The sequence below is a fragment of the Malaclemys terrapin genome, chromosome 13, assembly GCF_027887155.1.
Source record: "Malaclemys terrapin pileata isolate rMalTer1 chromosome 13, rMalTer1.hap1, whole genome shotgun sequence".
In the NCBI taxonomy this organism is placed as follows: Eukaryota; Metazoa; Chordata; order Testudines; family Emydidae; genus Malaclemys; species Malaclemys terrapin.
Window position 1 is genome coordinate 13,185,621 of NC_071517.1, and position 14,069 is coordinate 13,199,689.

The following is a 14,069-nucleotide window of genomic DNA, read 5'->3' on the forward strand; positions in this document are numbered from 1 at the left end:
AATAAGGGATATTGGTAGATAAGAGGTAACTATTCATACCCTCTCGAGGAACTCCAAGCTGCAGCCAGGGCCAGAGGACCCACAAATGCAGCCAGAGCGGGTGATGGGACAGTGAGGGGAAGAGGGGACGGTGGGGTGTGGGAGGAGACGAGTGGGGAACTTCCATAGGAGAAGGATCACATCTAGAAAGAGAAAGGAAGCGCCACTGGCGAAGCTCAAGTCTGTCTCGTAGGAATTCACAGAAATGTGATGAAGCAGTACGGAGCTGACATTAGTGAGCCCGTGAGAACAGAGGGCTCGGCTCCAGACTGGTTAATACAACAGAGACGTATTCCCCAGCTCCCCTACCTAGAAATAGGGAAGAGATTCTGGAAGAGGGAGGAAAATGGTCTCTGGAGAACTAAAAATACCAATCTTGTGCCCTCCTCTGGCGTCTTTATATGAGGACCCCAGAGCACTTTCATGAAGCCCCCGTGCCGGAGGAATTATTATGCCCATTGTACAGATAGGGAAACTGTTAAGTGATTTGTCTAAAGTCTTATTGCAAGTCAGTAGCAGAGGTAGGAAGAGTATCTAGAAACCTTATTCCTCCCGGGGGGAGCTCCAAGGATTTAGGGGTGAATTTGGACTTAGATGTTCTGATTCCCAGACCCCAAACTCTTATCATTAGGGCATCAATTAGCAAAGAGCTTGGGCACATGTTTAACAGTAACCATGTGTTTAAGTCTATCCCCATTCAGCATTAAGTCCCATTGAAATCAACGGGAGTTCAGCACATGTGTAATTGCTTTGCTGAACTGGGGCCCAGGTGCATTCCCTTGTCTCAAAGGAACGAAGCACCCCAGGCAGCATCTCTCCAGCCGCTGCTGGTAAGTGCTGTTCATCTTTATCAGCCCCAGTTTTTGCTCAAGCACCAGCTCTGGCTGTTTGAATACTGCTCGATAATTATTCATTTTTCAGGCTCGCTGAGACAGCCCTTGATGTGGAAGGGTTTTTTTTTTAAGGTCTCTTCTGGGAAATCTTTGTAATTAATGGCCTTTTAAAGTAAAATATAATTAAAAATAATGTGGACCACGTTGAACTCTATTTGCAAATTGCAGAGTCGGAGCTCAGAAGATTGCTCTGAGCTGGGGAGGGGAGGGAAAGGGCTCGGCGGAGACCCCAGCTAAAGACTCACGCCCTTACTGATACGTGCCCAGCAAGTAGACAGTGCGGGACCTATTCATTGTGTCCCTGCTGCTCCTACATGCAGCTAGGGTGGTGCAAAGGGGCTACACAGGGAGGGGGAAGGCCCCCTCTACTGGGAACGCCCCCAGAACAGGGTGACCCCATGCCCAGGCACCAGTTCTGCACTGCTGCTACGGCAGCTGTGAGAGCAGTGGGCAGTCTGGAGAAGACAGAGGCAGGACTGGGGCAGGAGGAGATGCAGCCGGGGCCATTGGTGCAGCAATATAGCTTAGGGCAGAGGCCCAAGATGCCTCCTCTCAGTCTGCCTTGGCATCTGCGCAGGGATGAATCTAGCTCTTGTGTCTGCTCTACATACAGAGGCGTCTTCACACTTGCAGAGGCTTTGGCAGGCAGGGACAGGTCTGTACTTGCACATTCTCACACAAGCCAACACCTCCGGGCTCTGCCTCCCTGTATTTTTCTTCCCCTCCCTCTTTCCCCATCCTACCCCCTCCCCTGTGCCCTGGGGCCTAGATTTAAATATCATGATGTCAGCTGTGTTGATGGCGGTGCCCTCCTTCACACTCTCTCTGGCCTCATTTGGATTTTAAAACCATTTCTAATTCACAGAAAGCATCAGGAGCAGAAAAAAAAAAAAGAAAACCACCCGCGACTCGCTCCAGCTCTGTTTACATTTCCCTCCCAAGGTCCAATCAAAGGGCCAGACACCTGCACAAGGCTGAGCGCTGAGGTTTACACGGGGAAATTTTTGTCTGGGTTCCCAGTTCTGTCAAATATCCTCAGTCACTATTCACGGCACCCTTTCGGTGCCCTTTTCCCCATGCAGTTCATCTCCCAGGGACAGCCAGCCTGCGGCTGCACAAGGGGGTCAAGGAGTCAGAGGACGCTCTGACTTCCTTGGGCTGGACACCCAGCTGATGCTGGTGCAGTGCTCCCAGGAGAGGAGCCTGCATGGAGCTGATATGTCCATGCCCCCCAGGGACTGGGTGGGATGTGGCAAGGAGTGGATGGAGCCTTGGCTCCATGCCCCCAACATGCTGGATAGTGTCGCTACACCAACATGCCAGGGCCAGTGTCCTGCACACAGACCTGGGGCAGGGTACTTCCTCTTTGGAGCAAGGGGAAGCTAGAAGGCAGATTGCCACACTTAGGATGATTGAGCCCTAAGCTCCAGTTCCTCAGAGGTATTGAAGTGCCTAATTCCCATTGATTTTGAGTATCAGGTGCCTAAATACCTTCTGAAGATCTAAGCCTAAGAGACTGGCTCGTCAGGCCTTGCTGACACAAGTAGTCCTTACTCCACATGGCAAATTCTTTGAAGTCAATGGGATTTCTCAGGTGAGTAAAGGGTGCAGGATCAAACCCTCTCTTCTTGAGTTGCCTCATGCTTCTATGTTCAGAGCCGGGGAGAAATGCTGGATGCTGCGGTGGCGTCTCTTGGGCATGACCAGAAAGGAGCCTCACCTAGGGAAAGAACAGGGGTCAGTCTCAATGGTCATCAGTCTTGGGCCTCACCCCTGCTGTTCCCAATGGACATCAATCCTGCTTGAGAGTGCGCTTCCTCCTCTCCTCATTAAAGAGAGGATTATGGACAGGATATTCAGTCTGGGTTCTGCAAAAAGTGACCCAGTACTGCTCCCAGCGACACATATAATGGGGTTCCACAGGTGGAACAGAGAGAAAAAATTGGTCCACTGAATCTTTGGTGGAGTTACTTTGATCCCACACTGGACCAGTTCCAATGGGAAGGATGGCACTGGTCTGGGCCTCAGGAGAGCTGGGTTCAAATCTTGCCTCTGCTGCTGTAGATTCTCTGTGTGACCCTGAGCAGGTCGCCTGACCTCGCTGCACCCTCATCTATAAAATGAGGGGCCCAGCACTTCCCCCACCCCATCCAGGGCTGGTGGAAAGATAAATACAGTGATGCTTGGGAGGTGCTCAGCTTGTGATGGGGTCACATAGAGATAGGCAGACCTTTGCTAGGTGGTGGGGGCTGAAAGAAACTTAGCTGAATGGATGGATTCTTCTAAGTCTTATTTGATTGCTTTTAAAAATCCAGTGAAGGAGAACCTGCGTCCTGCACCTCGGTCGACATGTTCAGTCCCAAGTTACCCTTTTACAGAAATAGAGCACCAGAGAAATATGCAAATGAGGGATGGCTCATTTAAATTTAATGCTGATGAGAAGATCTTCCTTCTCTTTCCAGCAGAGAGCAGATGTTCTCATTTCACACAGGCAAAGTGCCTCTAAATCACCGCCCCAGCACTGAGGTGGACAGTGATGTCATTGTATATAGGTTATTAGTTATTATTTTATAGACAAACCTGACACTTTGCCTTTTAAACATACATTCAGCTGGAGCCTGGGCTTCTGCCACTGAAAATCTCCTGGCAAGCCTGTCATTAGCCTCCTTCCAAGCTTTGAAATGCTTTTTCTCGTTGCACATAATGAAACCAGCACTTTGAGTTTTCAGAAGCTTGCTATGGCTTTATGATCTCTCAGAACCAAGGGGACACTTTGCACTTCAGCCTGGCTTAGATATGAACCAATCCTGAGAAAACATGTGTGTGTATGTGTGTGTAAGAGAGAGAGAAAGTGTGTAAGTGAGAAAAATGTGTGCGTGCACATGCGTGTGCGAGAAAGAAAGAGGGTGTATCTGTAAAGGAGATGAGGGGTGAATGGACGGTGACTCTGCATTAAAGGCAAACACAATCCACATTCCATCAGGTCGGCGACTGAGACATGCGTTTGTGTTTAATTTCTGGCTTGCTCCCTTGCTCCAACGATTCATGACTCAAAGGGCTGTTTTCCAGAAGCCGAGGTGGCCGTTTGCACTGAGATTTTGAGCTGCTTCGACATCATTCAGCTGAATCGCACAACCCAGCCCTGTATCTTCCAAAGCGTGAATCGTAATCGCCTTAATGAATTCCCTTGGAAATACAGGAACAACTTTTCCTTCTGTGTTTATAATGTGCAGACTCCTGACACAGTGGAGCTGGCGGTGGTTACAGCTTTGACTAGAAATACAAAAGCAAATGCTTAAATGGTGCTCGGTACAGAGGCGGAAGTGTGTCTAACAGTGGATTTAGGCTAGACAGGCAGGCAGGGGCTGAAAGAGAATTAACATGTCGGGGAGATGCTTTCAGTGAGGACTAAGTGACTGCAATGGCAGCTTTTACTTTGTTTGGAAACTCTGGGACAGGGACCAGTAATGTCCCACACCTGGCACAATGGGGCCCTGAGCCCTGACTGGGGTCTCTAGACTCTACCTCAGTACAAATAATACTATGTAGTATCTTTATTTTGCCTTTGTCAAGGTGATTCCATCGATAAGGGACCAGAATCAGGGTCCTTCTATAGAAATATGTGGCAGCAAAAGGCTGAAGGAGAGGAAGCTTAAATTGCCTGCGTATGGGTTGGAAGGGACGGGCAGCCTCCTGGCTCTATACAGGTACCAGAGTGGATGAAATTCCCCCCTGAGCAGCGAGCCAGCAGGAGGGCTTCGGTGGGGTTGAAGTGGTGTATAACCCGGGGGCTAGTGCTCGGCCCAGGGCGGAATTTACTCTGCAATAGTAAGTCTGTTGGCACGTCTCCACGCGGCTCGTAATACAGTGAAGCAGAAGCAAAAAGAGATGCTGAAAAGCCCAGCTGCGCGGAGAGGGCTGGGTGGTTTTCTGTCACTAACCCCCACTTGGCAGCTCCTCACTCCTACCGGCAATAGCCTGTGCAGCAGCCGATGGATTCACCAGCCATGTATCCAACACTAAAGGGAATGGTCATTGGAAGGTCCACCCTAGGTTACCCGTCAGCCCTGCCCAGGAGCGTGATGCTACTAATAATTGCTCGGGATGCATCTCACGGCGGTCGTAGGTCCTGGGGTGGCAGAGATCAGCATTCCAGCTCCGTTAGTTCCCTTCTCAAAGCCCCAGCTGCCGAACAAGACCCTAGACCCCTAGAAGAGCTGTTCTTGCTCTCCTGTAATGGTCACCTTCCATTGGGTTTTATTAAAGGTAACAAAAGTATTTGGTAACGTCTGTGGAAACGTGACACTTTCCCCTGCAGGAGGGAATGGATCTGGCGTGCAAATCCAGCCAGGAATTTGGAAACAACCCCCTGCCCAAGGATTCCAGTGGAACAGGGAGTCCCCCCTTCCCAGTGCCGTTTGTTTTGTCTGGTTCAGTCTCGGAGGAAATTGAGAGGAAGACGTGAAGTGGTTCAGCCAAACCTTGGACTCTGCTTTGACTCAGAGCCTTTTCTTTCCTGGATGCGAATCCCTCTGGACTCTCTAGAGGGTAAAAAGGGGAAAATAGAAGCACCTGGAGTAGGATTTCAAATCCCCAAACCACATGAGATCACCTGGAACCAACATACAGGAAACTTAAAACACCTGTGAGGGAATTGATTGGCTCCAGACCCACATGGAGCAAGAAGGAATTCCATGACTAAAATCCAGAGAAACCCGAATAGGCTCCACACCCTGAAACCAGCTGCAAGAGGCCCCCCAGACATGGCAAAGTTCAACAGCGCTACACCAATTTACTCCAGCTGAGGATTTGACTAATGCACACTTTTAGGAGGTGGGGCTGTGAGACCAGAAAGTTGGTTGTGTATCCTCACAGCACACGGAGTAAAGGACAGTCATAGCAGCCAGCGCTGGCTAGTTGCCAGGTGTGTAGAGCCCTGTCGATAGGTCTGTGGGTCAAGAACAGGTTGTTCTATAGAGCTGTGTCTGGTAATAAAAACAAAACAGGTCAGGGTAGCCTCATCCAATGGCAAATCTGGTCCAGTTGGTTCTGGGTGGCACTATTTTTTATAGGTATCTCTGATTTCTGATATATCTGCACCTGGAGAACCTTCAGCAGATAGGTTGGGGCACCTCAGAAAACATCACAGGCTGCAGCGTATCTGGAGCTTGACAAGCTGCTGCATCAAACTAGGCTTCATTCCGGTCTATGAACGGGCCTGGGGCAATCACTGGAAATGTTTGATATTGATCCAGTGGTTCAATTAACTCCCCCCCATTAGCTTCTGGTTGTATTTACCGTATGTGCCAGCTCAGACATCACAAGCACTGACAGCTGCTTATGGTGTGGTTCTCCCACCCTTGTCCCTGATCTCTCCCTGGCTCAGTGCGATCGCTCTGGAGTTACAGATGCTCCTGGAACAGCAGAACTGAAACTGAGGGGGGAACTATTTAACTTCCGGTTCTTTTCTCTCTTTGCGGAAGCAAAGCATGGCTGATTACAGAAAACGCCTGGCGTTTGAGTATAGCCGCCTAGTTTCTCGGCCGTAAGATGCTAATGACTCTTTTCCAGGCTTTTCAGCCCTTGCCTGTTCTCCTCTCAGTGCAGCAGCTAAAGGGGAGACAGTCCAGACTGTATTTCAGCAGAAAATGGACTTCGCTAGAGAGCAGTTGCCATTGCTCTAGCTCAGTGGTTCTCAACCTGCGGCCCTCAGGTCACTTAGCTGCGGCCCATGTGACATCTTCAGGACCCTACAAGTAGTAGTGGGTGCAGCCTACAATGGTAAATAGGTTGAGAACCGCTGCTCTGGAGCAGAGAACGGGCTAAATTCTGGTAACGCTTACAACCTGGGCACAGAAATAGGCACTGAAATCTGCAGGAGAGAACAGAACATAGGATTGGCCATAACAGATCAAAACCAGACAGTCCATCAAGTCTGGTATCCCTCCTCCAGCAATGGCACCCACTTTGCTTCATCGGAAGGTCAAAATAAAATGAGCCCCAATGCACCTGGCCAGTTGTGCCACGCTAAACCGCACCGTTAAGCTGCCCATTGATCCACCTGCATTTCACAAACAGGCTCAGCCTATAGGAGACACCGGACTGGATCAAAAGTCAGGTGCCTGTTGCATCAGCTGCACGAACGGGAGCCCCCGCTGGCTGAGGGAGAAGCTGCCTTTGTTCCTTTTTGTTCTGAGTTCTTCTTCTCTTTTTTCGTTGTTTTGTTTGAATGTGTCAGTGTTTCAGCAGACGTGCTCAACCACCTGCCACCTGTTCTTTGGACTCCTGCCTTGAATGCCTCATAAAAGACTTTGCTGACTCTATTGGATCAATCATTATGCAAACATAAGCTTCTCTTTGACTTCTGGGGCCGTTCCAACTGCCCTTTGAGACTGCAGTTGTTATTCCTGCCTTGGAAAAGCCAACTTTCTCACTTGACGATTCTGCTAGTTTCCATCCCAGTGTCTGTCTCGTCACTCCTGGCGAAGGGCCCTGGGAAGGTTGTTCCTGAGCTGCTCATGACTTATTTACATCAAGACGAGGAATGTGATTGGTGGCAGGCAGGGGTCAGATTGGGCCACAGAACTGGCCAGCAAGGCTCAGCATCTTCACTGGTACCCCTGGCTCTATGAGCTGCCTTAGAACCCCTAGACCAAGAGGTCCCAGTGAGCTGTCTTAATTACCTATTAGGAGTACTTGAGTTTTAACGTTGCTGAGAATTCCTCTTAGGGCTATACGGCATCTAGATACCATGGTGATGGACATCTTTAGAAAAAACAGGTATTTTTATGTCTTGCTTTGTTCACCCTTTTCAGATACATTAGGCTGTTCCTTGGGCCCATTACTGTTCTCAAATTATATGCTGCCTTGTGCTTAATTTTTTCCACCATACTTACACTAAAATGTATATCTATCCGATTGTCCATGGAGACACAATTTCCCTCCCACGCCTTGTCATGTGCCATTTGGCAGCTTGTGAGCTGCAGATGTCAAATGTGACTTTGGTTTTTCCAGCTCTGTTCGCTGGTGACCATCTATTATGGTGGGCAGATCACGAGGATTCCTTACTGGGAAGGAGTCGGTTAACTTCACCTGAGTCAGCATTTACTTAAGAACGTCATAGGGCAGCTTGGGATGCTGGAGTTCTCTACCTGTTCCATTGTCTGCTTTTGGTGGAAACAGCTGGAATTGGATTTTCTTGTCATTACTAACTCAAGTTGCTGCTGAAAAGGTGGAAAGGAGCAACCACCCAAACATACAACCACCATGTAGTGGTCTGGGCACTGCCGTGCAGAGGTACAAGCAAAATAACCGCAAATGACGTATGGTTCTGAGATTTCGCCCTGTCATTTGACAGGTTCCCAGCTAGTCACGGTATAAATAGGCCATTGTCTTACCTTCACTACTTGGCTATCCCTGTTGTCCAGGCCTGAGTCTTCAGCTTCATCTTTATTACAGCACATTGGGCAGAGGGACTCAACTGAGTGGTTCAGAATAATTTGTCACTGAACATGAGCAAGGCTGAAAAGTGGTGTGTGTGTGTGTGTGTGTGTGTGTGTGTGCGCGCTCACACACACCACCTTGCGTTCTGTTAACGTCTCACCAAGCACACCACTGTGAGGTCCCAGCCATACTCCACATGCTGGACTGAAAGCTCAGGTTAGACCATCAGATGCTGTAAATCAGCATAGCTCCATTGAAGTCAATGGGGCAGATCCCCTGTTGGTGTTAACGGGGGTCTCACCAATTACTGCACATCAGTGACTACCCCACGTCGGCTGTTGGAGCCTTGCTCAGCGAGCGGGAAAGCACGGCCAGAAGGAAGCATGTCAGAGACAGTGAGGTGGTGGACTTTGCTCTAGTCTCCTCCATTTTGGACAATCGTAAACCTTTGCTAGCTGAGTTACATGGCAATGGGCTCTCAGGGCTTCAGCTTGTTCAAACAGCTGCAGCCCGGCTACAACAGCCCCATTCTACAATCCTGCCCCCCATCACCCTCACTGGCTGATGACAGCTCTTATTTTGAATGCACTGTCCGGTGCCCCCAGCGTGCTCTTGCCCTTTTGACAAAGAGGAGATAAGAAATCTTACCTCACTTGGTTGGCGCCAGACTTTGCCAGTCAGCATTTGCCAGCTGCAGGCCCCACCTCTGCCCAAATTTCCAGGGTGCTTGGAGCGGCCTCCCTCCCTCCCTGTTAGGAACAAAGCACGGTGCGAAGTTTATCTGTGTCGTGATCTAGTCCTGCTCACCTGAGACAGGGCTATTTTAATGGTCAGCCTAAGCCGTGGCCTGACCTGCCGTGCTGTGTTGTTCCTTTGCAGTCTATTGCTTCTCCCACAGCACTCTCACCCACCCGCCGAGCACTTTTCTTGCCAGTCAGGAACATGGCCCATGTTTCCTTCTCTCCCTGGAGGTCCGTGGCAGGATGCACTGAAGTTCTGGCACCCCTGGAGAGGACTCCAAAGCCCTGACACGCTCCGCTTCAGTGGCATCCCCTGCCGAGACCAGCCAACTTTCAGGGGTCTCAGCCAGGAGAGATACTATGGCTGGGAGCTAATTAAGTGCAGCTGAGGCTGTAGGTTCTCCACTTTAGAAAGGGGTGTTACTTAGAGACCCTCATCTCTACTTGTCCCATAGCTTTCCCCCTCAGATATCCTACCATTGCTGAAGCTAAACCAGTAGGAGATCTAGTGTAGACAAGGTGCCAGAGGCTGCCTGCACCAAGCTGCGTAAACCTGAGCTGCATTCGACAACAGCAGCTCTGTTTTCAGTGGCTTTCCTACCCAGAATGGCATTAACTTTTGTGGTTTTTTAAAAAAAAAAAATCTGATTTCCGATCTGCCATGAACATCACATTGCATAACAGGGGATAAATCTGAATGAAGTTAATACCCACGGAGCATGGTGCAGAATATTCATGTGCTGGGAGCCAAAGTGAGGCAAATGCGAATCTTTATTACCAGTGGAGCCTGTTAAATATTTATATTTTCTGTTTGAGACACGCTGTGACACATGAAACTCAATTACAATATAACTAAAAACCGTCCTAAATTATAGATAAACGGCAACAAACGAAGGGGCGCAATCTGAACTTCACAAGGCACAATCCTGGGGGGAAAAATAATAAACTTGGGGAGAACAATGAAGTGGCACCTGTCAGATAACATTGTCAGAGTTGCCTTCATTCTTCAGTGACAGGCCAATTAGAAATAATTAAGTGCAAGGCATCTTCAGAGCAGAGCCTTGGTACATTTGTGTGTAGTTGTCCCTGTAGCGAGAGGCAATGGAAACGCTACGGAAAGTGCATAGAGGCAGCACAGACTTTAGCAAGAGCCTAGGCTGGTGTAAACTGGAGTTGATCCGTTGGCTGCAGTGGAGTCACACCAATTTACACTAGCTGAGTATTTGGTCCCCCCTCCCCATTTGCTGTGGAAGGTCTAGGAGACACCCACTCAGCAGTGATACATGGGACCTGGTCCCAGGTTTAAGATTCAACTGTGGACAGGTTCTGTTATCTCACTGGTGCATTTTCCATACACTACATGGAAGCCAGATGTCCTCCTCAATTTTTCCCCTTCTTTGACTCAAAATCCAACATCCTGGGCACCAACTATTCTGGTGTGAAAACTAGAGGAAACGTCCTTCAGTGCCCAGCAGTGTCAGTCTTTAGTCATTGGTAGTAGTCACTTCTAAGTGTAATGACGCCCCAGAGGCGAGCGGGCCATTTCCACTGCTCTCCTAGCCCCTTCCTCTCCAATGGGAGGTCAGCAGTGGGTAAAAACCCAAACAGATAGCGGTCATGGTACCTGGAACACCAACTAGACACATACAAACCAGGATGCCAAATAGCAAGGATGCACATGTCCAGATTAGGCTGAAAACATATTCTGGTTGATCAAGGTCCCAAACATGCAAGACCCATAAAAGTCTGATCTGGGTCAAGAGAAATGGGTGTAAATTTTTCCCAAGGTAATTTCAGGTCTCCAGATCCTGCAATGGAACTGGATCCTATCAAAATGCCAATTCTTAATCCAGATTGGTTCTGGTTTAGGTTTTACCCAATTGAAGCTTGTTTAATGACCTGCTCATGCTTTTGGGGAAAGACATTCTGTTGAGAAGGAAGAGTACTGTTCTGGCATGCTGTGACAATGCATCCGCTCTTGGAAAAGCGGCAGATCATCTGTACTGGAATAATGTGCTTGTTAAGCTACCAGAGTAACCGATACAGTGCATCCTTGGTGTGATTCAGGTTGTTTAAAAATTTCATCTCGTCAATATTTTTTTTGCATGAAGCATTTTTCAGTAAAAAAAATGTGAGTCTGTCAAAGTTTTCCACAGGCAAATGTCAATTTTGATGATTTTTTAAAATTTTGATTGGGGAAAATCAAAACAAAAGATTTTGTTTCAGTTCAACGTTTCCAAATGAAACAAAACATTTGGATTCAAAATGAAAGTGTTCATTGCAAATTGACACCCTTTTAAATGTCCCCCTTTTAAGTCAAAATGCTGATTCAAGACAAAATAGTTCATTTACAAGTGAAACCTTTTGTTGATATTGAAAATGTCACAGTTTATCATTTTGACATTCGCTAATGGACATTTTTTTGGAATATTTCATTTTGCAAAAAATGTTGATATTTCCTTTTTTCCCATTCTGAGGCACGATGAAAACAAATGTTGAAATACTGGAATTTGCCACGGGGACAAATATTGCAGTTTGCAACCAGCTCTATTAATATTTTTTGAAGGGAGGTGTATGTGGCTTTTGGGTTGGGAACCAGCCAATTGTATAAAGGGCAGCCTTTTTCCTGTCATGCCACCCCCTTTTTTTCCAATCCTATCTCAAACAGAGGGCCAGAGATTCCATGAAGTCCACTAGGGACTTCACTATTGCTATTGATTTTACATGGAAGCTCAGATATGATGGTGATGGACAGCAGTGAGAGAGATGGGGACAGGGGAAAGGGGCCTGGGAGAAAACTATGGAAAGAGCCTTCTAGGAGTTGTGGGTTGTTTGCCTGAGCAGTTTGTTTTGGTTTTTTTATTTGTATATAGAAAAGCATTCTTTTAATAGCTGGTTTCTTTCCTTGACGCGACCCTGAGAAAAGCCGTAGAGATAATGAAATCTGCTGGCATGAACAGGACTACATGAGATGGGCAAAGATTGCCATTTCTGGAGAGTTTCCCACCATATGACAAGTGGGGAGTTCTTCTCACCTCCGCTTCTCATGTTGGTCTGTTCCCTCTGATGAGGGACATCTGCAGGAGAACAGGATCCTTGTTTGCTGAGTCTCCCCTGGGCTTCCGGCCGCTGTTGCTTATTCCTCACGTGCAGTCACAATCTTCCACAATCAGTGGCCACAGAGATCACCATGAGCACACCAACATTTGTGATGCCAGGTGGGGAACAAGCAGAGAAACCTCAAAAGAAAAAAAAAATCCTGGTTTGTGTTTATTTTTAACACGAAAGAGCCTAGTAATAAAAACTCCAGGGAAAGAGAGACAGACATGAAGCAGAAAACATACCGCGCCCAAAGCATCTGTCAAGACTGATTCCCCACTCTGGCACTTCGAGTGCAGAAGGTGGGGGCCCACAAGGACTCTAAAAATTAATACTGACCATTCCAGGCTTCTATTAAACTCCCAAGATTACAGCTTTTCTCTAACGTTCGATCAGTAGATGCTGCCACCACCCAAGTGCAAAAAAACCCCTCAGCCCAGGAAGGCGCACTTGGGAATTCCTCCCTATGGGGTACCGTCAAGCCCTTCACTGCCCCCATCTAGGGAAGAGCTGAGAAAGAAAACAAAGGAAATCAGCTGTTACCACCAGCTAATTAAACAACATATGCACAAACCTCTTAGGACACAAAAAACCCAATCCTGGTCTTAAAAAAGGTAAATTTTATTAAAAACAAAAAGAAAAGACATGTGGAACTTGGGCTATTGCTCGATTTAAAAAGATTAAATATAATAATTAAACATCAAGAATGGTTTTCTTGAGGTCCAGCTTAAAGGTTACACGCAAAATATTTGGGGGTTAGCACAGAGGAGTCCACAAGCCTTACAGAAATAAGAGAGATAAACCTAATCGCATCTTTCTAGACATTTCCTGATCTACTTACATATCTGGGGTTTCAAATTGAGTAGTTTTTAGGTATGATCTGGTGATTTTCATACCTGGTTCACAGCTTTTTACAGCATAGCTTCAGCCCTGTTTTTGCTCTGTCCCCTCTCTCCGGAGAACAACAGACAGACAGACAAAGGGAAGTTCTTTCCCAATTTTAAAAAGTTCTAGCTCTCCCATTGGCTCTTTTGGTCAGATGCCCACTCCCTTCCTTTTACCTATGGGCTTTTTTTTAAAAGCCCTTTACAGGTAAAGCAAGTAGAGAACAGCTACTAAAAGGGATTTTGTAGCTAACTAGCTGGCTGGGTGTCCATAAAAGGGAGCTACTCCCCCGCCCCCTTCATTTATCACAGCATCCCTGCTGGAACTCCACTGAGTTCCTTACGGGTCGTAACTGGAGTTGCACTAGGGATTGGTTCAGTGCACTCGCTCTAAGCAGAAGGTTCTCCACAGGGCAGCAGCTTAGCTTTAAGATAAGGTTCTGTCCACATGAGGAAAGCCTGCTCAAACAGAGCACAGGTAGACAACACCACTCCCCTGCATCTGAATCACAACTCCCCTTTCCTACCTCCAAAGCACCAAATGCTACCAGAATTCACCACCGAGTCATAGAAATGTAGGGCTGGAAAGGACCCGGAGAGCTCATCCTGGAGCGCTCACTAGGTAGGACCAAGTATATCTAGATGATGCCTGACAGATGGGCTACAGAAATGCATGTTGCCTGGTTTTGCCCCCTTGGTTTCCTGAATTCTGTGGGCGCACTGGAACCCATGAACCTGTGCTAAAGCTGGCCCTGTCTTCTCTAGAACTGTCAGAGGAGCTTTAGATTACACAGAGATTTACCTGAATCTGGTCTACACTAGTGCTCCATCCACTGCTACCGCTAGGGGAGATACTGCACTGGTGCCAGTGCATGGTGGGAAACTTCCCAAATATTGCCAGGGTAGACATAGCCTCTGTCAACTGGGGAGAGGAGGAGGCCCCCCTGGCCCCAGCAGCACAGAAAAAACAG